Source organism: Erinaceus europaeus, chromosome 8 (genome assembly GCF_950295315.1).
Source record: "Erinaceus europaeus chromosome 8, mEriEur2.1, whole genome shotgun sequence".
NCBI lineage: Eukaryota > Metazoa > Chordata > Mammalia > Eulipotyphla > Erinaceidae > Erinaceus > Erinaceus europaeus.
In genome coordinates, this window is record NC_080169.1 from 65,147,996 (window position 1) to 65,173,539 (window position 25,544).

The following is a 25,544-nucleotide window of genomic DNA, read 5'->3' on the forward strand; positions in this document are numbered from 1 at the left end:
AACTGGATAGCAGAGCATTTAAGTGTACTATTATTCTATTTGGTATGATATTGGTGCTTTAATTATTCTTAAACTGCCTTTATTATTCTATTTGGTATGATATCGGTATTTTAATTATTCTTAAACTGCCTTTATCTAAGAGGGTCACACTGAAGTGCTCATGAACAGTAAGTTATGACTGTGACTTTTTTTTTTTACATGTGTCCACAAATTCTAAAGTAGAAAGAATGACAAAGAAAGACAGTTATAAATGTTGACAAATAACATGGAAACAGGCACCTCTTCAAGATATTTTTGTTGTGAAAGAGACGTAGTGATGAGGCTGTTTGAACGTGTGGCAGAGGAAAGCCGTTTGTTTAAGTGGCACTATAGCATATTTACACAGCTATGGAACTAATCCAGGGTATAGCATGAAACTAAGCATGGAAAGGAAAAAGTCATTGCATGTGCCCAGTTGCTGAAGAGAAGTTAAAAGTTCCTATTTGATAAAAGCAGAAAGACTCCATTCACAGCCATGCAAAGGTGAGGAGACTATGTACAGATATATGCAGTTTTTAGCGCTCCTGATGATCACTTCTCATTGTAAAATCCTATAGAAGATAAGTTGTTAGGCAAGATTAATGAAGTAGTGGAAGACTGCAAGAAGTAGGCCTGGACAGAGAACAATGGTTATGCAGAACTCTTTCATACCTGGTGGGTCAATTCCCAGCGCCAAATCAGAACTGAGCAGTACTTTGGTCCATCGCCTTGCCCCGCCCCGCCCAGCCCCTGCCCTCTCCTCTCCTGCCCTGTCCTCTCCTCTAGTCTTCCTTCCCCTCCCCCTCCCCTCCTCTCCCCTCCCCTCACCTCTTCCTTCATGTTTTTCATTTAAAAATAAATTTAAGGGAGCCAGGTGGCATGCCTAGTTAATCACACATGGGTTTGTGCCTCCTCTCCCCACCTGCACAGGGGACACTTCATGAGCAGTGAAGTAGATATGCAGGTGTTTTTCTCTCTCCTCCTCTATCTTCCTTTCCCTACTCAATTTCTCTCTGTCCTATCAAATAAAATAGAAAAGAAAGAAAGAAAGAAAGAAAGAAAGAAAGAAAGAAAGAAAGAAAGAAAGAAAGAAGAAATAAAAAAGAAAGAAAGAAAGAAAGAAAGAAAGGGCCACCAGAAGCAGCGGATTCACAGTACAGGCACCAAGCCCCAGAGATAACCCTGGAGGCAATAAATTAATTAATTAGTTTATTTAAAATACTAAAAATAAGTATAAACTATTGCAAGAAGCTTGAAAAGGAATACATGAAATGTGATAATTCTTTACATTTTTTTGTTTGTTTTTGCTAAACAACTAGCTACCTTTCTAAGACAATTTTTTCTCTTCTTTTCCCTAAATGATTTTATTGAGAGAAATAATGGCTTACAGTACTGTTGTTGACATTGGGTACCATTATTCATCTCCTTACATAGGTGTCTACAAAACACCTTCACCCCCACCCCAGTTTAGGTCCTTTCGCACCATAATGCATTGAGACCCAAGGCCCTTGGGTAGGGGTAGATAGTGTAATAGCTATGCAAAGGGACTCTCGTGCCAGAGGCTACAAAGTCTCAGGTTCAGTCCCCCACACCACCATAAATCAAAGCTGAGCAGTGCTCTGGGGGTGGGGAGGGGGGGAGAGACCCAACGCCCTCTCTACCTCCTCCCATCTTCAGAGCTCTATCCCCAATAAAAACACCTCTTCCAGACACAAATGAAGGCAATGATGTGACCAAAAAAATAATAAACACAGTGTCAGATTATTTTTCACTTTATGTTGACTTTTGATGAAAGTTAACAAAAAACAATTTTCAGTGATAACCCCTGATTAACTTGTGGACGTTGAAATGAAGGGCAAATAGTTTTAGTCACTCATGCCATGTACGATTTGTGTCTCTTATTTCAGTCTTCGGTATCAGTTCTTCAGATGGCACTGATTCCACATATACTCAGGTGAAGACTGCTTCTGTAGATGTAATTGATGTCTTTCTCTGTTTTCTTTGAAGATGTACACTTTTATAATCACTGCAGAAGAATAGAACAGGGATAAGAAGGAATTTAAAGAGGTCCCTGACACAGGGAAACTTCATTAGCAGGTCTGAAACTAGACTGTGTTCAGTATATGCTGCAGAGCACATATCATGTGAAATAATAATAGGTTAACACAGCATCTTGGTGGAAGTGAGAGTTTAAAGGCCAATTAGACAGGCAAATTTTTTCCTGTGTCAAAATAATGCAAGTGACTGCGCTAAATAAATTTATGCTAGTGCACTCCTGTGAAAATTGAATGATTAATAACCTTCAGTATTATTCTTGCTTAGTTAAAACACAGTAGACCAGTGATTAGATACTGTGCAAAATACATTTCTATAAAGATTTTACTAATTCCTTTTTAATTATCTGTTTCTGCGTGTCTTATGTTCTGTCGGATTAGTTTGCTTATTTTGCAAGTTAACCTAGAATCTAATGTCCTAGATTTAATGAAAAGTAGATTTTGAAACTAAATGCTAAAATGCTTCTCCTGTGTGTAACAATTAGTCATCAGTCACCATGCCTAATATGCTTTCAATATGGGAAAAATAATGTGCATATATATACACATATATATATATATATTAATTCCACCTGTAATGATGATAGATAGATAGAGAGAGAGAGAGAGATGATAGACGAGAAATTCGCCAAGTTATTTATGTGATTCAGTGTCTACATGACCCCACCACTCCTTGCGGTCTTTTTTTTTTTCTTTCCTCTAAAAAGAGAGTGAAAGACAGAGATATTGAGAGGGGAGAGACAGAGAGAGGGGGAGATACACTACAACACTGCTTCACCACTCATGCTGCTTCCCTCCCGTCTGCACTGCCATGTGGTAACTAGGACCTCAAAACAGTATCCTCCTACACATTATCATGTGCCCTCTACCAGGTGAGACACAATCCTGATCACCGGGCATAAAATACTTTTTAAGAAAAATGAATTCAAAATATTTTACCCACATCAAACGGATTGTTCTTTTATGGAAAGAAAAAGACAGAGAGAAAATTGTTTCTTTTTAAAATTAAAATATTCATGGGTCATCAAAAAACCTCATTTGAAGAGTGAGCTGCATTGCCATGTGGACAGCCCAGGCTCAAGCCTAGCTTCCAACACCTTGAAGAACTCTTAGGTGAGGTTCTCTCTCCCCCCTCTCTTTCTCTTCCCCCTCTGTCTCTCTGCCTCTATATAAAATTAATTAAATTAAGATTTATTTATTTTATAAGAGAGACCCAGAGAGAAGTCAAAGTGTAACTCCACTTCAGCATATGTGCTATTAGGGAAACGGGCTAAGACTTTCTACATATAAGTCCTGCAATGAACTGTCAAACTATCATCCCAGCCTGAAAAGGTTTTCTCAACCTGTGGTGATACGTACATAGATATTTGAAGTTTTGTAAAATCACGATGTTATGTTCCTAAAACATAGTTACATAGTTCAAAAATGTTTAAACCATCCACTCAATATAGGCAAATAAATTGAAATTCAGACTATAGCCTGTGCCTATCTCTCTTGCAGGAGCAATCCTCTGTGAATAAGCCAGTGTATAGATAAACAGTTTCATTTCAAAGTTATTATATGGGAAATTAGAGGTTTTTTATGACAAATAAATATTAAAAAGCAAACTGAAGATAATAAATGGTACTTTATTGCGCATTTATACTGAAGTGATGTGTCAGCAATAGATAATGATTTGGAATTAGAATTATAAAGCTCTTAAAGCCAAATCAGGTACAGTCAGAGCATTAGTACATAGATCTGCTTGTATTTGTGTAATATAGAAGAATTTTCCCTTTCTTAATTTTAGTTTACAAAGTTACTACATTGTACACCAGAAGACACGCAAAAAAATTTTTAAAAACATTTCAAACTCTCCCATGAACATCCTTTTTATTTAGAAATTCTTATATAAACAATATTCTCTATTTAGAACCATGAATTAGGTCCTTTTGTTTATAATAATATATAGACAATAGCAATAAATTTTGCAATTTATCAAAGAACTGAAAACAACTAATGAACTGATTTAACTTTTTTTGTTTTAAATCAGTTTTTTCTAATGGCTTATGTGTGATAATATATTAAGACTTCGCAGCTTTTATAACAACCATAGCAAAAACAATGATATAAAAGAGGCAATTGAAAAAAAAAAAAAGCCAACTGGTAATACCACTAAAATGGTCCTCCTGCACAGTCATATTCAATGCAATCCCTATCACAGTCTTAATGAATTTCTTTCAGGAAATAGAACAAATGCTACATAAATTGTTCAAGAACCATAAGAGAACTAAAAATCATCAAAACGATCTAAGAAAAAGTAACAAAAAAAGCATCACACACCCAAACTTCAAGCTATTACAGAGCTATAGTAATCAAAGCTGTGTGTTACTGAAATAAAAAAGACACATAGATCATTGAAGTGCAATTGAGAGTTAATTTATGACAAGGTACCAAGAACATACAATAGAAGAGAGTCTTATCAATAAATTGTGCTGGGAAATTTGAGTAGCTATATGCAGATGATTGAAACAATATCATGGTATTTCCCTATACAGAAAATTCAGTACAAAATGAATTACAGAACTGAAGGTGAGATGAGAAGCTATCTAACACATAAGAGAAGGCATTAAGAGATCTCCTCAGGAGACTGAATTTAGGGATGTTTTCGGAGGCTTAATCCAATATTATGGGATACTAAAGTGAAAATGAATTAATATGATTACATGAAACTGCAAAGCTTTTGCACAGCAAAAGGAACCCTCAACACAACAACATTCCATTGAATGGGAGAAATGTTTACACACTATGCATCAAATAAGAGCTAATAATAAAGATATGTAAAGAATGTACAAAACTCATCAACAAAAAAAGCAAACAACCACATCTACAAAATCAGACAGTTCACTGAAGAAGGCATGCATATGACCAACAGGTGGGCGAAAAATGCTTACTACCACTTGCTATCAAAGAATTGCTTATCAAAATTGTAATGAAATACCACCTCATCCCTGTGAGAATGGTGTATATCAACAAGGACAGAAAGAACAAGAGTTGATGAGAATGTGAAAATAAAGAAGCTCTTTCACAGTGTTGATGGGAATAAAAATTGATCTAGACTGGATATAAAAGTGTTCAGTCTGGGTAATTCTCAAAATATTTAAAAAAATAAACCTACCATATAATCAGGTAACTTTTCTCCTAGGTCTGTATCCAAAAAATGGCAGCACTAAAAACAAAAAAGACTTTTTATGCAAACAAATATATATATGTACATCCATGTCTATCACATCATATACTATGCAAGATTTGAAAACAACTAAAATGCTCAGTGGTAGAAAAATAGATTAGGAATATGAGTTATATATGACAAAGAAATACTACTCAGCTAACACGAAAGATGAAAGCCTGTATTTTGCTACAACATGGCTGGAACTGGAGCAGATTGTGCTAGTAAAAATAAGCCAGAAGGAGAAATACAAACACTGAATGATCTACTCATATATAGGATTTAAGAAATAAAGTAAGGAAAAGGGAAAGGTGAAGAGTAGATAAATCCTTGGTATAAAAATATACCCGAGGGAGTCGGGTGGTAGTGCAGCGGGTTAAGCACAGGTGGCGCAAAGTACAAGGACCAGTATAAGGATCCTGTTTCGAGCTCCTGGTTCCCCACCTGCAGGGGAGTCACTTCACAGGCGGTGAAGCAGGTCTTCAGGTGTCTATCTTTCTCTCCCACTCTCTGTGTCCCCTCCTCTCTCGATTTCTCTCTGCCCTATCCAAAGACAGCAACAGCAACAATAACAATAATAATAACCACAACAATGATAAAACAAGGGCAACAGAAAGGGAAAAAATGGCCTCCAGGAGCGGTGGATTCATGGTGCAGGCACTGAGCCCCAGCAATAACCCTGGAGGCAAAAAAAAAAAAAAAAAAAAACCTGAGACTACTGTTTATAAAACATTTCCAAAATAAAAATCAAATTTAAAAAAGTGGATAATAATAAGTATTGAAAAGAGACTCTGTGCCTAAAATCAAGGACCATTACTTACTGTACTAGTGGTTCAAATGCAGGTGCTAACTGCAAAGTGGACCTCATTGCTTTTGGAGGACTGTCTGTGCCCCTCAGGTGAATTTAGAGGTTCTACACACAACATGGGGGGAAGAAAAAAGAGGCAATTAACAATATGACAAAAGTAGAGAAGACTTAAATAGATTATATATATTATAATGTCACATACTTAATTGCTTTTACTTATTGCTTAGCTGTGCTTTCCTAGTATGTTTTCTATTGCTATATAATAGATTATCATAAAGCTTGATATCATAAAATAAAATATACTTACTTTCATGATGTATGTGATATTGAATCAACTGCAGTATATCAGCTGGGCTACATTTTTATCTGGTAGTTTTGATAAGGGTGAATATGTTTGTGTGTGTGTAGATATAGATTGAAATGTGGATTGAAATATAGATTAATAATATAATTTTATTAGAGGATTAATAGTTTTTAACACTAAAATTAAATTCAAATAAGTAGAGACAAGTTCTCAGATATATTTCAGAATTACTATGGGCAGCAACTACTATGACTATATTTCCTACCCCTCCTCTTTCAATATTGAAAGAGACTCTATTGTGATTACCACCTGTTAACTTTATTATTGTATATTGAGTATGTGAACAGTAGATAACTTTACTCCAGTTATATTTCTTTATATTGATAATTAATTCTCAACGAACATTATACAATCATTTTCACCCTTGCCTAGACATGAATTAGACCACAAAATGGTATAAAAATTATGAGACTTTGGGTCCTTGAGAGGGGGGATGAATTGAGCCTACTTCCATATTAGAAAGAAGTAAGTAGTATGAGGAATTAAGATGGACTATGGAAGCCTAAGGATGATTGTGAATTCTTTGATACTCATTCCAGAAAGAGTTGAGATTCCTTTAAGTGTGTGTGGGGGGGAACTCTCTCATATGCTCTGACCAATAAAATCCATACGTGATGTTGAGCTAGTTTCCTTACCCAAGCAATTAGAGACTACCAAATCACTGTCTATGGACTCACCTGGCTGTAAAAAGCCTAAATTACATAGAGAGATGTTTTTAAATTTAGATTTCACTACTGTTCAGTCATGGTGAGGTCAACAGATCATGAAAGGTCACATATGGAATAACCAGAGTGATATAGAAAATAGAAAGCATAAGGGGAAAGCATGTCTTGGTATAACAGCATGACTGAGACCCCAGAGGCTAAAAACTCAGTCCCCATGCCAACTTATGCCAGAGTAGTGCATTTGTGCTGGCTCTCTTCTTCTTTTATTCTTTTATAATAAATAATGTAAGGCAGGGTGAGTAGTCTTCTAATTATCTAGTTCAAATAATTTCAGCAGGCTCTGGGAGCTAGGGGTTAATTTCACTTAACTACTACACATTCCTGGGATAATTAGACAGGAGGATTATTGCTTTCTGGAGAGTAATTGACAAGTACGGGAGATATTAAATTAGATGAGTTTTTAGTTGGTAGGTTTATATATAAAAACTGCAGACTCCAACAATTAGTTATATGCTATCTAATAAGACATGAACAACATTGACTGGGGCGGTCTCCTTCTACTTAGTAAAGACTCAGATGTCAAGTCTCAAATATATAAAATGTAATATACATAATATACATATGGCCAGGTTGTAGCATAGTGGAAAAAATATTCTATGTTTAAGTATATGAATTCAGTACTGCATTGTTAGAGTGATGTTTTGTTTTTCTCTCTCTAACTTCTCTCTCTTCTCTCTGTCTCTCCCCTCCCACTCTCTCCTATTAATAAATAATTATTTTAAAAAGAATACAGAAAACATAGTTAATACAGAAGGTTACTCTAGTTGATAAATTATAATGAAGTGTGTGGGACACCTTGAGTGTTCAGTTCACTGAAGTCTTCAGCTGACTTCTGTCACAGTCACCATGTATGATATTTCATAGGAAAGGCATAGAGACCACCCAGTTGATCCATGTTGGTACTAGAACCATGAAAAAGATATAGTAGTTATGCTCTAAATCACTAGGTTTGAGGGTGTGTAAATCCCAGAAATAGATAACTAAGAATATAAATGTATTTATGCAGTAAATCCATACACACAAGAGATGGAGAGAGAGAGTTGACAAAATAGTAACAATTGATGAATTTAGGTAAAATATTAATGGGTTTTCTTTGTGACATTGTTTCAACATTTCTATGGATTTGAAAAGTTTTAATAATGAGTTCAAGGAGAAGAAATACATATAATACAGAAACATCACAATATATAATATGGGCATAAACTTCCATAGTATTATGCAAGTTAAAAGGGAAAACTGACACTTTTTATAAAATCAATGACCATATGAAGAGAAAAGTATGCCTACTTTAAATTGTACATAGAGTCCTAACTTTGATGTTCTACAAAGAAAAAAAGTTCTGTAAATAAAAGAATGTGAAAACACTGTAAGAACTTAAAAATACTCCCATGTCAGATAAGAGAGAATTAATTGTTGTGTACTCACATGAAGATGTTGAGGTGTCTTTCTCCTCCTCTCTGTCATTTCTCTCTGTCCTATCCAGCAATAATAACAATAATAATAAGAAGAACAATAAACAACAAGGGCAACGAAAGGGAAAAAATAGCCTCCAGGAGCAGTGGATTCGTAGTGCAGGCACTGAGCCCCGGCAATAACCCTGGAGACAAAAAAAAAAAAAAAAAAAAGAAGAGGATGTGACAAAGTAGGCACATTCTCAAATGGGTTACTTCACTGGTTCAACCCTCTTTAAAATATGCATTTGTTCTTATAGATTTAGTCATTTTGAACATTTGAAAGCATAGTTTGAAAAGGATAAAATTTTAAATTCACATCAGGAGCTATCTGTCTTCTGCCAGCATCCATAAAACTGGCAGGATAACTTGTTAACCAATAGAGAGGGAAAAATAGCAAGTATTTTATTTATATTTAGGTTCAGGGGGCATAACCACCAGAGTTTATAACTCAAAACAGTCCACACCACAAAAGATCATCGTAAAACTATCCAGACTATGAAAAAAAAATGCAAACCACTAGTGAAAAAAGGAATTTGATATACAAAAGCAGAACTACTGAACCATCAAGCTATCTTCATATTTATCACCACAAACACTGGAAGTAAAAAAAAAGAGAATTAAAAGACATAGTCACTGTGGTGTATTGCACCAAAGTAAAAGATTCTGGGGCAGGGGTGGCAGAGAATACAGATCCAAAAAGGATGACAGAGGACCTAGTGGGGGTTGTATTCTTATGTGGAAAACTGAGAAATGCTATGTACAAACTATTGTATTTACCATCAAATGTAAAACATTAATCCCCCAATAAGACATAGTCACTGTACTGAAGGCTAAAGATTACCAGCCATGAATATTCTACCCTATCAAATTATTTTTCAAGTATGGAGAAGAAATTAAAACCTCCCCAAACATACAGAAACTGAAGGAATTCACCACCAACAATCCTGCCTTATCAGAATTACTAAAATGAGTCCTACATGAAGGGAATCAAACAAACTTCAACTCTAAAAGAGTTCATCAGTGTCGTTCTGTGCCACGAAGAGAGAGAGGAGGTCCGGAGCGAAGAGGGAACACAAATCTTTATTTGTGCTGGCACCTCAGAGTTGGGTGCGAGAGAAGCAGGTTGGGCCACGTGGAGGTAGTGAAAATGGCCACCTCACACAGTAACCTTTCCTGCGTCTAAACACCGAAGTGAAGCGCCGGCAAGAGAGAGAGGTGCGAAAGAAGAAGGGCTTCTATAGGAGTAGCTTTCGAGAGAATGGGAAGGGGGAGGAGTAACCAAAGCACTCCAAATATCATGGGGAAACAGACAATGCCCTGAGGGCACAACATGGCAAACAGGCACTCTGAGAATGTCCCAACTCTCCCGGGAACTAGCAGTAGCCTGAGGGGACAACATGGCAGATGTGAATGCATCTGCACAATTTCCCAGCATCTCCCCCTTTCCTTTTATCTAATGGCCAAGGCAACAGTCTGTAAAGTCTATGAACTACTCAGGGTCACTCTATTAAAAACCAGCAACGTGAAGGGAAGCAAGCTGCTATAAAATTGTCTAAAGTGTCCAAAGGGTATACCAGCAAGTCCAATAGAAGTCTCAGTCTAAAGTAGGAAACTAGGGGGAGAAATGGCAGGGGATGAAATGCTGCATGAGGAAGGTCAGCCTCTGGAATTCCGCTTTTCTGTAGAGAGTGAGCTGGAACCACCAAAACATGACAGGCAAAGCAGAAGCAGGAAAGGCAGACAGGCAGTAAAAAATGTTCTGTCCTTGGAGTCTGTGAATCAGGTTCTTCAATCGCATCAGGTGACATCTAGGTTTTCGGGGGGAGGGGGTGTGCCACTGTAGTCGTGCCATCTAGTGGGTGATGTCAGGGTGTAAAGGGGTCCAGATGTTTTTTTTCTGGGATTCCTGTGGAAGAAACACAAACAATCTGCTTCTCATGGTTAGCAGGGCATCTGATTTGAATTTTTTTTTTTTTTTTTTTTTAGAAAAAGAGGTTTGGTGCCTTAGCCAACTGAGTATTGGGGGATGTATCTTTCTTATTTATTATTATTATTATTTGTCATGGTAATCAGCCGTTATCTGGAAGGTCCTGGATGATTCATGGGGAAAAAGAACTTACCTTTTAACAAAGACTCTAAGGTGTAGGGAAGTGGGAACTATTTTTTTTTTAGTATTTATTTATTTATTTGTTGCCTTTTGTTGCCCTTGTTGTTTTATTGTTGTAATTATTATTGTTGTTGTTATTGATATTGTGGTTGTTGGATAGGACAGAGAGAAATGGAGAGAGGAAGGGAAGACAGAGAGGAGGAGAGAAAGAGACACAGCTGCAGACCTGCTCCACCGATTGTGAAGAAACCCCCTGCAGGTGGGGATCCAGGGGCCTGAACCAGGATTTTTATGCCAGTCCTTGTACTTTGCACCATGTGTGCTTAACCTGCTGTGCTACCACCTGACTCTCAGGAACTTATCTTTTAACAAAGACTCTATGGCCAAGCCAATAGCAACCTTGAGGGCACATGTGGCTCCCCAGATGTCCCCCTTTCTTATATCATGTTTTGATGTTTGGCAGACTTTGTTTTGTGGCAGGGTGGACTGTGCCTGTCTTAGGTTGGGGATCAGCCTTCCGTCTTACCCGTCATTGGAACACCTGGTCATTTTTGCCCAGTAGTACCAGGTGCCCTGTCTTAGGTTGACAGGATAGTGCTAGTTTCCCTTTTACCCGTCATTGGCTAGCCAGCCCTCTACATGGTGGACGTTCTGATGGAGGGGGGCAAATCCTCTGCAGCAACTCCATATTCTGCCATGTCCAGCCTATGATAGTGAGCTTGTATAGGTTGCATCTTTATGGCATCAGTCTGTTGTTGCAAAAAGGCCATGAGCTTGTTAAGAATTATAGGACTTACTGTGAGCAGAAGAAGTAAAACAAGCAAGTGTCCCACAACTAAGGGTAGACAGGTAAGGAAGGGGGAATGTATCCATTGGTATGAAGAGGTGGGATCCTATCTCAAGTCTAAGGGAAGCAGTTAGTGGATGCGATGTCCAGGGGAACAGCCATTTGTCTTTGGGGGTAGTAAAGGATGTCTGTGGCATGGGTGATGTTATAAAGGGAAACATCTTTAAATTGTTGGCTGACAAAGGCAGGCCTATGGTGGCAAGACAAGATACACCAGTTAAGTGTACAAGAATATGTGAATGTTGTTAATTCACATAGATTGAATATGGAGGAACTTCTTATAGTTTAATACCTTACCATATGAACAGATGATTCTTCATAAGAAGGCTTGATAGCTGTAATCACTTACTTGTGAAAAAAAAATGAAACTTGTAACAAGTTAGAGGTTTACTATAATTGATACCTCAATGATTATAATTGGTTTAAATATCTTTATTATTTTGTTTGAAGGTCATCTAATGTTACCTCTCATAGCAGTCTCTACAGCAGGATCTTCAGACCAATTTTGGTTAAAATATATATTTTGGTTTTTTAACTATTTTTACTTTGGACTATAAACAGACTCAGGTTACTTAGAGAGTTAACGCATGTTAGTGACAATGGTTTTAACATTTAGAGTACTCTGAGCAGATGGGTCATACAAAAATTTTTGGTCATTCAACACACTCACAAATCACAACTGGCAAGTCATAACATCCAAATTTTATCGAGTGAGTCTTTCCACTTGACCTTAATAGCTGGAAGAGTACATGATGTTTGCCAGTGAAGAATAATAGGAGGTAAGTCCGAGTTATTGTAAATATTAAAGAGATTTAATGTAGTTAAGGCTTTTTCCAGCTGGATATTGGGGGGGTACATTCCTACTTTATAATATACAGTGGTTGGGTTCGAGAACAGAGCATAGAGGCTATTTGAATCAAGAGAGGGGAAAGTGGGTTGTCATCAATTCTCACATAAGAATGAGCAAGCCATGGAAGTAAGTTAACAGTATACACACTGTCAGAAAAAAAGTTGAAGGATTCTGGTACAGCTTTTAATGCAAGGAAAACAGCATAAAGTTATTTGTACTGAGAGGAATTATCAGGAAGCTCAGTAAAGAGAGCTTTAGGGGATTGTTTGTCTGGGTAATATATAAGGGCAGCAGCTCCCTTTATTCCACCATCAGTGAAGACTGTAGGAGCAGAGGGAATGGGATCCCTAGAGAAAAGTTTAGGTACTAGGAGAGGCAAAAGAGGTAAAGAAGCTATCAATTTATTAGAAGGAAAATGGTTATCTATTTGTCCTGGAAACTCCATGAAGCTTATGGCAAAGTGGGAATGATGGCATATGAGCCACTCTGTATCTGTGAGAGAAAATGGAAGAATAATTAAATCCAGTTCTTTCCCTAAGACCTGCACAGACCTATTTCTTCCTTGGCGAACCATGAATGCTAATGCGTCTATCTCAGTGAGGAGCCTTGGAGCTCCGCCTACTGGTGTGTGAAGCCACTTGAGAACCCCATGGTTCTGCCACAATGCCCCTACTACTGTGGGGGTGGAGTTAAAGATTAGAAGGTTTACCAGAGAGGAGGGGGAGAATCGAACAAGGTGCATGTCCTGGAGGGCCGGGTTAATCTTTTCCAGTTTTGAGGAGGGCTGTTTGTTTCCTTTTAACAGGTCAAACAGTGGTTGGAGGCAGCTTTTAGGCAGATAAAGATACTACCTAAGCCAATTTAAATTTCCAAGAAAACTTTGTAAAGAAGCAAGAGTAAGGTTAGAAGGAAAAGTAACACTAGGTTTTAAGGGAAAAATTTGCGTTAGAGAAATCTCTGAACCTAAGAAAGATATTGGAGGTATTAGCTGTATCTTCTCAGGAGCTACATTAAGGCTGATTTTCTTTAATGCAGGAATGAGAAAATCACATAGGGCACAGAGATCTGTATCTATTTTCCCCATATTCATATGTCATCCATGTAGTGAAAAACATTAAGGCCCTTATGAATATATGGGGAAAGGGCAGTTTTAACAGCCTCTTGACAAATTGTAGGACTATTGGCCATGCCCTGGGGCAGCACCACCCATTCAAATCTATCGGCAGGGCTGGCGTTATTAATAGAAGGAACAGAGAAGGCAAAATGTTTACAATCTTGCGGATGTAAGGGAATAGAGAAAAAACAATCTTGTATATCAATAGCTATGATTGGAATTCACATGGGAATTGCAGAAGCAAGAGGCAAACCCCTTTGGGGGGAGCCCCAGACCTGCATGGTTTTATTTACCGCACAGAGATCTTGGAGAAGGTGCCATTTTCCTGAGCGCTTTTTAATCACAAAGACAGGAGTATTCCATGGGCTTCGAGAATGACGAATGTGTCCCAAGGACAACTGCTCTCGGACGAGCTCTTTTAAAATTTCTAGCTTATATCTAGGCAGAGGCCACTGTTCCATCCACACAGGCTCATTAGAAAGCCAGTCCAGGGAGTCGGGCTGTAGTGCAGCGGGCTAAGTGCAGGTGGTGCAAAACACAAGGACTGGCATAAGGATCCCAGTTCAAACCCCAGCTCCCCACCTGCAGGGGAGTCACTTCATAGGCAGTGAAGCAGGTCTGCAGGTGTCTATCTTTCTCTCCTCCTCTCTTTCTTCCCCTCCCTCTCTCCATTTCTCTCTGTCCTATCCAACAACCACAACAACAATAATAACTACAACAATAAAACAACAAGGGCAACAAAAGGGAATAAATAAATAAAATAAATATAAAAAAAATTAGAAAGCCAGTCTAAGCAGGGAGTTTGGTTACGAACAATGGCAGTTAGTATTGGGGGTGCTGATTAGATCTGGTCTCGCAGGAGCGGGTGTTACGCTCTGCACAGGCATCTGTGGATATCCTAACATCAAGACATTCCAGAAGATCCCTGCCCAGTAGGTTGGTGCTAATATCAGCTACCAAAGGGCGGAAGTGTCCAGTAGTCCCTTCAGGTTCTTCCCACATGAGCAAATCTCGTGTGAGAAAGGATTGGGTCATCCCTCCAACTCCATGTATACGGGGTCCCGGGAGTACAATGCATCAAAATTCCATTCTATCTGTTTGTTACTATTTTCCTGCGATTGTCTAGAGCATTCATCATGGAAGCATGCCTTCCATTGCAGGTAGAGGGGGCCTGGGAGTGCAGCACAAGCTAAGTCTTTCCAGTCTTGGAGGGTGTTAAGGTGCTGGAAAAAGCTCCGTAATATGGACTTGGTCCATGGGGCATGAATTTCATCCTCCTTCATGGCCTGAGTTATTTGAGCTCTTTGGAGGAGTATGGATGCCACACCTGAGGGTTTTGTCTATTGGGGGCCACATTTACCAGGAAGGTGTGGACTTGGTTTGATGACACAGGGGGAAGAGTCACAGAAGTGGAAGCTGCCGTAGTGGCCGCAGGGGAAACTGAACACGTATCTACGGGGAAGGAGCTCTTGGGGCAGACTGCAAAAGGTTTAAGGTCTGTAAACGCTGAAAATATATCCTTTAACTTTTGTATCTCAGCCACAAGGTTTCTTAATGATGAGCTATCAGCAGGGGGGAGGGGTTGAAGAAGCAGCCGAACACATGTCTGTGGGGGGAGCGGGGGGAGGGGTCAAAGAAACAGAAGCTGCTGCAGAAGAAACCGAACATGTGTCTCCGTGAGCAGTGGGGGGAGGGGTCGTGGAAGTGGAAGCCGCTGCAGGAGACACTGGACACGTGTCTCCGGGGGCAGCGGTTTTGGGGCTGACTGCAGATTGCTTAGGGCGTTTAAGTCTTAAGCAAATATCCTTTAACTCCTGTATCTCAGCCTCAAGGTCACTTAACCTTTTGGCAGGAGGCCTTGTACATATCCTGAAAGTAGCAAATATAGCCATGAGAACCCATGGTATAGCGAAAATTAAAGCTTCTCTGAGATCAAAAACCTGTCCCAGGAGAGAAGGATATAATGTCTGGAACACCTCCTCGTAAAGCGGAAAAAATCCCATGGTGGGGGGAAACGCAGGGCCACAGAGGCAGGCGGATGCCACTTACCTGTGTCTGGGCGAATTTTCTGGACCTCAGGCCAGGCGTGAGTGCGGGACACGTCGGGTGCCAGGTGTCATTCTGCGCCACGGAGAAGAGAGAGAGGAGGTCCGGAGTGAAGAGGGAACACAAATCTTTATTTGCGCTGGCACCTCAGAGTTGGGTGCGAGAGAAGCAGGTTGGGCCACGTGGAGGTAGCGAAAATGGCCACCTCACACAGTAACCTTTCCTGCATCTAAACACCAAAGTGAAACACCGGCAAGAGAGAGAGGTGCAGAAGAAGGGCTTTTATGGGAGTAGCTCTCCCGAGAATGGGAAGAGGGAGGAGTAACCACAGTACTCCAGGGTAGGATAACAACTCTCGTGGGAATGGGAAGGGGGAGGAGTAACCAAAGCACTCCAAATATCGTAGGGAATAGACAATGCCCTGAGGGCACAACATGGCAGAACAGGCGCTCCAAAAATGTCCCAACTCTTGCGGGAACTAGCAATAGACTGAGAGGTCAACATGGCAGATGTGACTGCATCTGCACAATTTCCCAGCACATCAGTGGTAGACTAGAACTGGAAACACAAACAGCAACAAAAGAAGGAAAAGTGAAGACAAAATGGACAGAACAATATGAACAATGTTAGTGATCCAAGGCTAATATCAAATAGCCAAATATTAGACCAGAACTAAAATCCCAATCTTTGCCTCATCGTGGTTGGAACTTGAAGGAAAAGTGATGGGTAGAAAGAGTCAGGAAACGAGGAAGAGATACTGGTTGTCCACACATGTAAGTGAAACTCAGGAGTCAGAAAAGGAAGAACACAGGGCTAAATTTGTACTGGTGCTGTGGTACTGCACCAAAGCAAGAAACTGTGAGAAATGAATAGAAAAGGGGGACTTCCAGGGGGAGGAGTTGGGGCCCTAAGTTGGGGGTAAGAGTGTTTTATAGACATCCATGGTACAGAACTGGGAAATGGATCCCATGTGCTGCAAATTACTAACTTCCTAATAAAATAGAGGGGGGGAGTACATTTAGTTGAAAATAGTAAAATCTGAAAAAATCAAGATGCAACATGGGGACAATGAGTTTTTTCAAAGATTTATTTACTTATTTACTTAATATAAAACAGATATTAACCAGATTACCATTCTGGCAAGTACAGTGCAACTGACTGAGTGAGGTGCCTGCAAGTCCTGTGCTCTACCTTCTGAACCACAACAGTGGATTTATTCATAAAAATTATACTGTTTTCTAACTGTTTTTTCTTATTCTTATCTTCATTTTCAAATATCAGAAGTTGGAAGCTTAGATTTTATCCTTACTTAGTAATAATACCAATATTTCATAAAATGAATGAGTGTAAAGTTGAGAACTTCTCAAGTTTAATTTTCAATTTTGCTTTGGTATGGTAACCACTCAAGAAACAGCTTAACAGGTAAAATTGGTGGAGGTCACGGCTGCTGTCAGACAAAGTCCGAGCAAGCTAGAACTGAACTGAAACTATTCTTCCTTTTTGTATAATGGCGGAGGTGACGTCACATCTATTGCCAGACAAAATCTGAACAGACTAGAACCTACTGCAGAAAGCAAGTTCTTGACTAACCAAAGCTATTTGTTTTTAATTACATTGATAATTTGAGGACTTATTGGCTATATTGGATATGCACAACTAATACCTAGGGATAATAAAAGGAGATCCCTGGGGGAAGTACATTGTGACAACAATTATGGCAGTGAGTGTGACAAGACTAAAAATGGCCTAGGAGCAGAAGCTGCTGTATCCATTGGGAGAATTTCAGAAAAAGAGCTATTTGTCACCATTATAGTTTCTCTATTAGCTGGACTCAGACCAAAAGCCAGACTATGGGTGGCTTATAGCATGAGAGGCAAACTGTGATCTCTATCTAAATATAAAGAAGCCCTATTGCTTACCCTCACCCACAAACACCCTGCTTCCTCTTACAGGCATCCATGATGAGTATTAAATTGTGTAGTTAAATAGCTAATGTTAGGATATATGGGTAGAAATAAGTAAACTTTCATTAGCTAAAAGTTACTGAACTTTCATATATGCAAAGTTTAACCAGAAGAGAGCCCCCATGGCGTATGTTTAGTTTACAGCATATTTCTTTAGTTTGACAGCCTACTATGATCTAGTTAGACCCATCTAAGACTGGGTTAAGAAGAAAAGCTATTAGATTTAGCTCCAGAGAAAAATGTTTATTCATACAGAAGGTCAGAAAAGGGAGATGGTCAAAACACAGATGGTCATTTCAAGGGAAAATTTAGACTACTCCCAACCAAGGAAACTTTCAAGGGAAGATCAGGATGCCCCAGACCTAGGAAACTTTCTAAGGAAAACATGCCTATAATAATAATAATAATAATAATAATAATAATAATAATAATAATAATGTTGTTTAAGGTTATTCCTGATGTTACTGAAAACAATTATACATGATATTATCTGTATCCTTGATGTTAATGAAAATAATATTACATAATGTTAACTATATCTGGGCAAAAAGTGTTTAAATAATAAACCTCTGCAGATAAAGGATAGAGACTCCTCTCTCCTGCACCTGAAGCAACTGACTTGTCTCTCACTTTATTCATCTCTCCAGCTCCCCCTTTCCTTCAGGGACTCTTAATTACTTTCACTGGGGCTAACTCCCAGCATAAAATATTTAAGCATTCATGTTGTATTGCATTTTTGGCATATAATTTTACCTACAGTCTCTTACAATTGTTACAAGTTCATTAACAATTATATATGGTCGCAGCTGTTGTGCCCAGATTTTTGCAGCAAGTAAGTGTTCATTACTATCAACTGCCTGTCTTTCAAGAGTGCTCTCTCTCTCCTCAGTTAATAGGACTAATTATCTAAAAGGTTAGTTTAGTCCACTCAATTTTGTCTATACTCATTCAATGACTAAGTAACAGAGCATTAGGGAAGTCCTGTCCTCCTCACATCAAAATGAAATAAATAATAGAAGCAATTATATTCCAGAAGTAACCCCACCATTTAAGTCTAGAATTTAGAAGATCATGTTCTTGCTTCACTCTCCTGTTTTCCTATCCTCCTTCCATGAGTTCCATAAATAATGTTTTCTTTTTCCCTCTGCAGAACATTCTATCAATCAATTACAAACATTTCTGGTCTCATATCCTACTTCTGAAAATCCCACATTATAATACCATTTTATTAGGTTGTCAGAAAAGTCATGACATATTTTTGCATAAAAAACCATAGAAAAGTATGTCATGACTTCTACAGCTCAATATAATCATTTTACATGTGTTTTATAGATGCTTTACAAAGCATGTGTAGGCATGATATATATTTATATACATATAAAAATGTATTTACATGTGCATATTATATTAGTAATGTTTGTAGAATACTTTATCTTCCAAAATGCTACTTTTGATTTCTTCAATAACTTTTTCTTTGTATTTCCATGGGGGAAAAATTATGTAGTTTCGACTTAGGCATCAAATCATTTTAATTGTTTTTTCCACATATGCTCATGAGGAATTGGCAGATAGCTCACCTAAAAGGATACCTACTAATCAACAGGTAGCTCAAGTTCAGGTCCCCAGTATAACACATAGTAGTACTATAACAGTGAGGGAATTTTCCATGCTCTAGTCACTCTCTCTAGTCCCTCTCTCTAGTGTCTCCCCCCGCCCGTGTGTGTGTGTGTGTGTGTGTGTGTGTGTGTGTGTGTGTGTGTGTGTTTCTCTCTCTCTCATTCTTTGTCATTTGCTTTCTGCCCTGAAAAAAAAAATCAGTCCAACACAGTGAAGGCCAAAGCTATGGCAAATGAACTCTTGAAACCTTTTAGGAAAGAGTCTTAATAGCAAAGATCCACCCTAGTCTTCACCTCAATAAAAATTAACACATTTTACTTATGTGTTAAAATGAAATCCTTCAATTTATACTTGAACCTGCTTTCTTTTCTCATTGAGTATTCAATCTTCTAACAAATTCTGTCAGTCCTATTATCAAGATATAACTCAAACCCAATATCTTTCAGTATCTCCGCTGCTATTCCTATTTCTCATCTGCTTTAAAATCAGTCACAACTAGCTAATACTTTTCTCATGTTTCCACTCTCATCTGCCTACCAAAAAAAAAAGAGGTCAAATGTAAAAATCAGGTTAAATGTAAATGAGATAGCATCACTACTTTGAAATTCTCCATGAACTTTTTTAAAAAATATTTTTTTCTTCCCTTTTGTTGCCCTTGTTTTTTATTGTTGTTGTAGTTATTGATGTCGTAGTTGTTGGATAGGACTGAGAGAAATGGAGGGAGGAGGGGGAGACAGAGAGGGGGAGAGAAAGATAAGACACCTGCAGACCTGCTTTACCACCTGTGAGGTGACTTCCTTGCAGGTGGGAAGCAGGGATCTTGAATCGGGATCCTTACCGGTTCTTGCACTTCACAGCACATGTGCTTAACCCGCTGCGCTACCACCCGGCCCTCTCTCCATGAGCTTCTAATGCCACTTAAAAGAAATATATCTATGAGGGAGGTATATCTTTTAAGTGGTATTAGAAGTTCATGGAGAGAGTACCGGGTGGTAGCGCAGCGGGTTAAGTGCACGTGGCACAAAGCACAAGGTCCGGCAGGTTCTAACCCCTGGCTCCCCACCTGCGGGGTGTCGCTTCACAAGAGGTGAAGCAGGTCTGCAGGTACCTTTTTCTCCCCCTCTCTGTCTTTTCCTCTTCTCTCGATTTCTCTCTGTCCTATTCAACAACGAACAACATCAACAACAATAATGACCACAACAAGGCTACAACAACAAGGGCAACAAAAGGGGGAAAAACTGGCTTCCAGGAACAGTGGATTCATGGTGCAGGCACTGAGCCCCAGCAATAACCCTGGAGGCAAAAAAAAGGGTAAATATGAAATCTTTACAAGATTTGCTACACACATTTCCATCCTATCTTCTATCTTACTTGCTCAATTCTAGCAATACTTGTTTCTGAGATACTGATGCACAGTTCTACATTAGAATATTTGTACTTTGTGGAATAACGTCTATTTTTCTAGATGATTCTCTACTTAGTTCATATTTCTGCTTAAATGTCACTTTTCAAGCAAGATTTTCTTTGCCATATTTATTTAATAGTGTATTCTTTGTTGCTTTCCATTTTATTGATGGTTTGGCTTTTTACAATGCACTTTAAAAAATATTTGTTTATTTACTTATTAGCATAAGGGGGAAAGAGAGTGAGGAAGAAAAATTCCAGGAACTGAAGTTGAAACTTCATACATGCAGGTTTCTGGCATACTATCTACTGTGCTACCTAGCTGGCTAAGCTACAGAGACTTATTTTTGTATTAGTGATTCAGTCTTGATTCATAAGATTATAAGACTCCAGAGGTCTATTTCCACACTGCACTCAGTTCAGAGTTGGTGACTTTCCACATAATGACTACCATCGTTCTCACAAAGTCTTAGACAACAATTTATTTTTTTAAAAAGAATTTATTTATTTATTCATGAGAGAGATAGGAGGAGAGAACGAGCCAGATATCACTCTGGTACATGCAATTCTGGGGATCAAACTGGGGACCTTGAGAATCCAATACTTTATCCACTGTGACACCTCCCGGACTACGACAACAATTTCTACAAATACTTTTTTATTGATCACTTAATAATGATTAACAAGATTGGAGAATAAGAGGGGTACAATTCCACATAATTCCCACCACCAGAGTTCCGTATACCATCACCTCCTTTGGAAGATTACATATTCTTTATCCTTCTGGGAGTATGTACCAAAGATCTTTATGGGCAGCAGAAGGTGGAGGGTTTGGCTTCTGTAATTGCTTCTCTACTGGATATGGATATTGACAGGTCAATCAATACCTCAACCTGATTCTACTTTCCCTAGAGGAGCAAGGCTCTTGGTAAGTGGGGTTCCAGGACACACACTGGTGAGGTCATCAGCCCAGGGAAATTTGGTTGGCATCATGGTAGCATCTGCAACTTAGGAGCTGAAAAGTGGTAAGACACAAAGCAGGACAAATGATTCAATAATCAGGGACCTAAAGGTAATAATATATATAGCAGATGTGGGGAGAAGCTAGGAAGACTATTTTAGTTATATTCCAAGGGGCCAATGACATTTCTAATTTTTGCCTGATCATGACAGCTAATATGCAGGTGGGCTGAAAGTATTGTCTGGAAAGATGGTTTTAGAGTTGGGAATAGGACCAGAAAGCAGGATCAGGGCAGAGAATAGCTACCAAATTTGGGAAAAGTATATAAATACTGTTAACTATAAACCCAGGGCCCACATCTATTCATATTTAACACAGGAGCCTGTGTAACCCCTGCATCTCTGTCAGTCTGAACTCTCATTCTACGGTCATAGCTAGGAATATTCTAGGCTGCACTCATTTCAGGACCAGTCTTCCTCGAGTGGCTGAGTATGGTGATCCAGGCTCACTTCAGAGAGTGGGGCAGTTTCTACCACTACTGCTCTAAAGGGCAAGGCCCTGTAGAGGACCACAGGAGGGTTTATGATGTTGTTCCTAATGGAGATAACCAGTGATGGTGAAGAAAGTTGTCTGATAGAGGTCTAGACCCATCATATCTATGTGAGAACCCCAGGATTCTCTGACTAGGGCCCTGGATTATGAGGTGGCCTGGTAGTAATCAAAAAAGCCATCATTAAAGTGTGCTGGTCTCTTGGTTAGGACAGAAAGAAATCAAGAGAGGAGGGGAAGAGAGAGAAGGGGAGAGAAAGACTCCTACAGACCTGCTTCACAGCTTGTGAAACGACCCTCCTGCAGGTGGGTAACCGGAAGCTGTAACCTGGATCCCTGTGCGGTCCTTAAGCTTGGTACCATGTGCACTTAGCCTGCTGCGCTACCACCAGGCCCCCCTATTTTCTCTATTTTTATTATGGTACAATATACAGTACAGTCCTGAGTAAGTACTTAAAAATATATGTGATGTTATAAATTATGCAAATGTGACATTAAAGTATCCAAAGATAGTTGAGAAGTCCACTACCAGTATAGTACATAATGTCTAAAATACCTTTAAGGAACAGCTTCCTTTTCTATAGACAAATGTATTGATTGGGTTTCAGGGATAAAGCCTGCTCATCAAGTGAAGACTACATGCACTGCTATGTCTTCCACATATCTTATAAACCATGATATATAAGAGCAGTTCATTCAAGAAATAAATGGATAAATGCACAGCTAGTTCAGATTAATGCCAGGTTTTCGTTAGTTTTACATTTGAACATGAATGTTTGTGGTTTGATTTGGGCTTTTTTTTTTTTTTCCTGGAACTAACTTTAATTTTTTTTCTCCCTCTTATTTTGGAGTAGCATAAATATCTCACATTGCTCTTCAATCTTAACCCATTTTAAAAAAATTTTACTCTTCCTAAAAACCCCTTTTTTGTATATATTAATCTGACTTTGTTACCTGGAGCATACATTTTTATACAAACACTTAACTAACCCATAAATTCCAAAGGACCATTTATTTAATTTTCTACAAGACATATAATTTTTAATTGTCTCTATTCTCTAGTCTTTGATAGTTATTTTCTTATTTCTTTGTTGGGGGATTAATGTCTTACAGTCAACAGGAAATAAAATAGTTTGTACATACATAACATTTCTCAGTTTTCTACATAACAATACAACCCCTACTAGGTCCTCTGTCATCCTTTTCCAGGACCTGTACTCTCCCCACCCCCAGCCACCCCAGAGTCTTTTACTTTGGTGCAATATACGAATTTATTTTGCTATTATTATTTTTTGTTGTTGTTGATTTAATTATGAATGACAAGTCTATTGGATAAGAGGGGTACAATTCCACTCAATTCCCACCACCAGAGTTCTGCATCACATGTCCTCCACTGGAAGCTTTCCTATTCTTTATCCCTCTGGGAGTATGGACCCAGGATCATTATGAGGTATAGAAGGAGGAAGGTCTGGCTTCTGTAATTGCTTCTCCACTGGACATGGGCACTGGCAGGTTGATCCATACTCTCAGCCTGTTTCTGTCTTTCCCTAGTGGGATAGGACTCTGGGAAGGTGAGGTTCCAAGACACATTGGTGAGGTTGTCTGCACAGGGAAGTCACAATGGTGTCATAGGAGCAACTGCAATTTGATGACTGGATAGCATTAAGATATAAAATAGAGTAAATTGTTTAATAATCAGGAAATTAAAGGTAAGAATATAGATAATATTTGGGGTCTCTATTTTTGGAAAAGTTAGGAAGTCTATTTTAGGTATATTCCAAGGGGCCCATGACTTTACTGGATTTTGCCTAAGTCTGACAGCTAATACTCAGGTGGGCTAAATATATTGTCTGAGGAGATTATGTCAGAGTTGGTAATAAGACTAGAAAGCTGGATCAGGGAAGAGAGTAGCTCTCAAGCATGGGAAAAGTATATAAATACTGTTAACTATAAGTCCCATCAATCTGACCTGGGACCCATATTCAACATAGAAGCCTGTGTAACTTCTGCATCCCTGAGGGTCTGAGTTCATAATTCCGTGGTTATAGCTAGGGACATTCTAGCTTGCACTCATTACAGGACCAATCTTCTTCAAGTGGCAGAGTATGTTGACCCAGCCTCCCTTAGGAAAGTGGGGCAGTCCCTACCACTGTTGTTCCACATCGAGGTCAGGTAAAAGGACCATTTTAATTTTCTTAGTTGAAATGCACGTGTGTGTTTGTTTGTTTGTTTTCCACAAGGGTTATCACTGGGGCTCAGGGACTGCACAATGACTCCACCCCTCTCAGAGATCATTTATTTTTCTTATAGAGACAAAAACAAATACAATGAGAGAGAAATAAAGCTGAAGAGGTACAGAGGGGGCTAGGCGATAGCACAGTGGGTTAAGCACACATGGCGCGAAGTGCAAGGACAAGCATAAAAATTCCCTTCGAGCCTCCGGTCCCCCCACTTGCAGAGGTTCACTTCACAGGCAGTGAAGCAGGTCTGCAGGTGTCTATCTTTCTCTCCCCCTCTGTCCTCCTGTCCTCTTTCAATTTCTCTCTGTCCTATCCAGCAACAACAATAATAATAACAACAAGGAAAAAAAGGGTAGCAAAATGGGAAAAATGTCCTCTAGGCTTTTCCCAGCCATGACATCATCTTCCCAGACAATAATTAGGATTCACCTGCATATCAGATTTCAGGCTCAGGCAAAAAAAAAAAAAAAAGAACCAAAACACTAGTATAGCAACAGGCCCTTTGAAATATAACTAAAATATGCCTACTAAGCTATCTACAAAATGGAGGACCCCACAACGCTTCACCTGCACCATTCCTGCCTTTAGGTCCATAATTGTCCAACAGTTTGTTTGGCTTTGTATATTAACTCTCTTGTCAGCGACCAGGTTCCAGATGCTAGCAGGATGCTACCAGACTTCCCTGGACAGACAACCCCATCAATGTGCCTTGGAGCTCCGCTTCCCCAGAGCCCTTCCCCACTAGGGAAAGAGAGAGACAGGTTGGGAGTATGAATGGACCTGTCAACGCCCATGTTCATTGGGAAAGCAATTACAGAGGCCAGACCTTCAACCTTCTGCATCCCACAATGATCTTGGGTCCATACTCCCAGAGGGTTAAAGAATAGGAAAGCTATCATGGGAGGGGTTGGTATATGGAGGTCTGGTTGTGGGAATTGTGTAAAGTTGTACCCCTCTTATCCTATGGTTTTGTCAATGTCTCCTTTTTTATACTTTATTTTATTTATTCCCTTTTGTTGCCCTTGTTGTTTTATTGTTGTAGCTATTGTTGTTGTTGTCGTCATTGTTGGATAGGACAGAGAGAAATGGAGAGAGGAGGGGAAGACAGAGAGGAGGAGAGAAAGATAGACACCTGCAGACCTGCTTCACCGCCTGTGAAGCGACTCCCCTGCAGGTGGGGAGCCGGGGTTCGAACTGAAATCCTTATGCCGGTC

General features: G+C 39.2%; 1 non-coding gene across 1 annotated transcript; it reads left to right on the forward strand.

The window, feature by feature from the left end:
* Nucleotides 1-6,070: 6,070 nt before the first annotated feature.
* On the forward strand, nt 6,071-6,201 carry LOC132540078 (small nucleolar RNA SNORA68). Its single transcript, XR_009551343.1, has one exon. It is a non-coding gene; the product is annotated as a small nucleolar RNA SNORA68 (small nucleolar RNA).
* Nucleotides 6,202-25,544: the final 19,343 nt, after the last annotated feature.